Source organism: Oncorhynchus nerka, linkage group LG18 (assembly GCF_034236695.1).
Source record: "Oncorhynchus nerka isolate Pitt River linkage group LG18, Oner_Uvic_2.0, whole genome shotgun sequence".
Classification (NCBI taxonomy): domain Eukaryota; kingdom Metazoa; phylum Chordata; class Actinopteri; order Salmoniformes; family Salmonidae; genus Oncorhynchus; species Oncorhynchus nerka.
In genome coordinates this window covers 85,499,218-85,501,706 of record NC_088413.1, presented here as the reverse complement: position 1 = coordinate 85,501,706, position 2,489 = coordinate 85,499,218, and positions in this window count along the sequence as shown.

Here is a 2,489-nt window from a genome sequence, read left to right as displayed (position 1 = left end):
TATGTGACTAGGGGATGTTATAGGGGATGGTCCAGGGGCTATGTGACTAGGGGATGTTATAGGGGGTGGCCCAGGGGCTATGTGACTAGGGGATGTTATAGTGGGTGGCCCAGGGGCTATGTGACTAGGGGATGTTATAGTGGGTGGCCCAGGGGCTATGTGACTAGGGGATGTTATAGTGGGTGGCCCAGGGGCTATGTGACTAGGGGATGTTATAGTGGGTGGCCCAGGGGCTATGGTATGTTATAGGGGGTGGCCCAGGGGCAATGGTATGTTATAGGGGTGGCCCAGGGGCAATGGGATGTTATAGTGGGTGGCCCAGGGCCAATGGGATGTTATAGTGGGTGGCCCAGGGGCTATGGGATGTTATAGTGGGTGGCCCAGGGGCAATGTGATGTTATAGTGGGTGGCCCAGGGCCAATGGGATGTTATAGTGGGTGGCCCAGGGGCTATGGGATGTTATAGTGGGTGGCCCAGGGGCAATGGGATGTTATAGTGGGTGGCCCAGGGGCAATGTGATGTTATAGTGGGTGGCCCAGGGCCAATGGGATGTTATAGTGGGTGGCCCAGGGGCTATGGGATGTTATAGTGGGTGGCCCAGGGGCAATGTGATGTTATAGTGGGTGGCCCAGGGCCAATGGGATGTTATAGTGGGTGGCCCAGGGGCAATGTGATGTTATAGTGGGTGGCCCAGGGGCAATGTGATGTTATAGTGGGTGGCCCAGGGCCAATGGGATGTTATAGTGGGTGGCCCAGGGGCTATGGGATGTTATAGGGGTGGCCCAGGGGCAATGTGATGTTATAGTGGGTGGCCCAGGGCCAATGGGATGTTATAGTGGGTGGCCCAGGGGCTATGGGATGTTATAGTGGGTGGCCCAGGGCCAATGGGATGTTATAGTGGGTGGCCCAGGGGCAATGTGACTAGGGGATGTTATAGTGGGTGGCCCAGGGGCTATGTGACTAGGGGATGTTATAGGGGATGGTCCAGGGGCTATGTGACTAGGGGATGTTATAGTGGGTGGCCCAGGGGCAATGTGACTAGGGGATGTTATAGTGGGTGGCCCAGGGGCTATGTGACTAGGGGATGTTATAGGGGATGGTCCAGGGGCTATGTGACTAGGGGATGTTATAGTGGGTGGCCCAGGGGCAATGTGACTAGGGGATGTTATAGTGGGTGGCCCAGGGGCAATGTGACTAGGGGATGTTATAGTGGGTGGCCCAGGGGCTATGGGATGTTATAGTGGGTGGTCCAGGGGCAATGTGACTAGGGGATGTTATAGTGGGTGGGCCAGGGGCAATGTGACTAGGGGATGTTATAGTGGGTGGCCCAGGGGCAATGTGACTAGGGGATGTTATAGTGGGTGGCCCAGGGGCTATGTGACTAGGGGATGTTATAGTGGGTGGCCCAGGGGCTATGGGATGTTATAGTGGGTGGCCCAGGGGCTATGGGATGTTATAGTGGGTGGCCCAGGGGCTATGGGATGTTATAGTGGGTGGCCCAGGGGCTATGGGACTAGGGGATGTTATAGTGGGTGGCCCAGGGGCAATGGGATGTTATAGTGGGTGGCCCAGGGGCAATGGGACTAGGGGATGTTATAGTGGGTGGCCCAGGGGCTATGTGACTAGGGGATGTTATAGTGGGTGGCCCAGGGGCTATGGGATGTTATAGTGGGTGGCCCAGGGGCTATGGGATGTTATAGTGGGTGGCCCAGGGGCTATGGGATGTTATAGTGGGTGGCCCAGGGGCTATGTGACTAGGGGATGTTATAGTGGGTGGCCCAGGGGCTATGGGACTAGGGGATGTTATAGTGGGTGGCCCAGGGGCTATGGGATGTTATAGTGGCTGGCCCAGGGGCTATGTGACTAGGGGATGTTATAGTGGGTGGCCCAGGGGCTATGTGACTAGGGGATGTTATAGTGGGTGGCCCAGGGGCTATGGGACTAGGGGATGTTATAGTGGGTGGCCCAGGGGCTATGTGACTAGGGGATGTTATAGTGGGTGGCCCAGGGGCTATGTGACTAGGGGATGTTATAGTGGGTGGCCCAGGGGCTATGGGACTAGGGGATGTTATAGTGGGTGGCCCAGGGGCTATGTGACTAGGGGATGTTATAGTGGGTGGCCCAGGGGCTATGTGACTAGGGGATGTTATAGTGGGTGGCCCAGGGGCTATGGTATGTTATAGGGGGTGGCCCAGGGGCAATGGTATGTTATAGGGGTGGCCCAGGGGCAATGGGATGTTATAGTGGGTGGCCCAGGGCCAATGGGATGTTATAGTGGGTGGCCCAGGGGCTATGGGATGTTATAGTGGGTGGCCCAGGGGCAATGTGATGTTATAGTGGGTGGCCCAGGGCCAATGGGATGTTATAGTGGGTGGCCCAGGGGCTATGGGATGTTATAGTGGGTGGCCCAGGGGCAATGGGATGTTATAGTGGGTGGCCCAGGGGCAATGTGATGTTATAGTGGGTGGCCCAGGGCCAATGGGATGTTA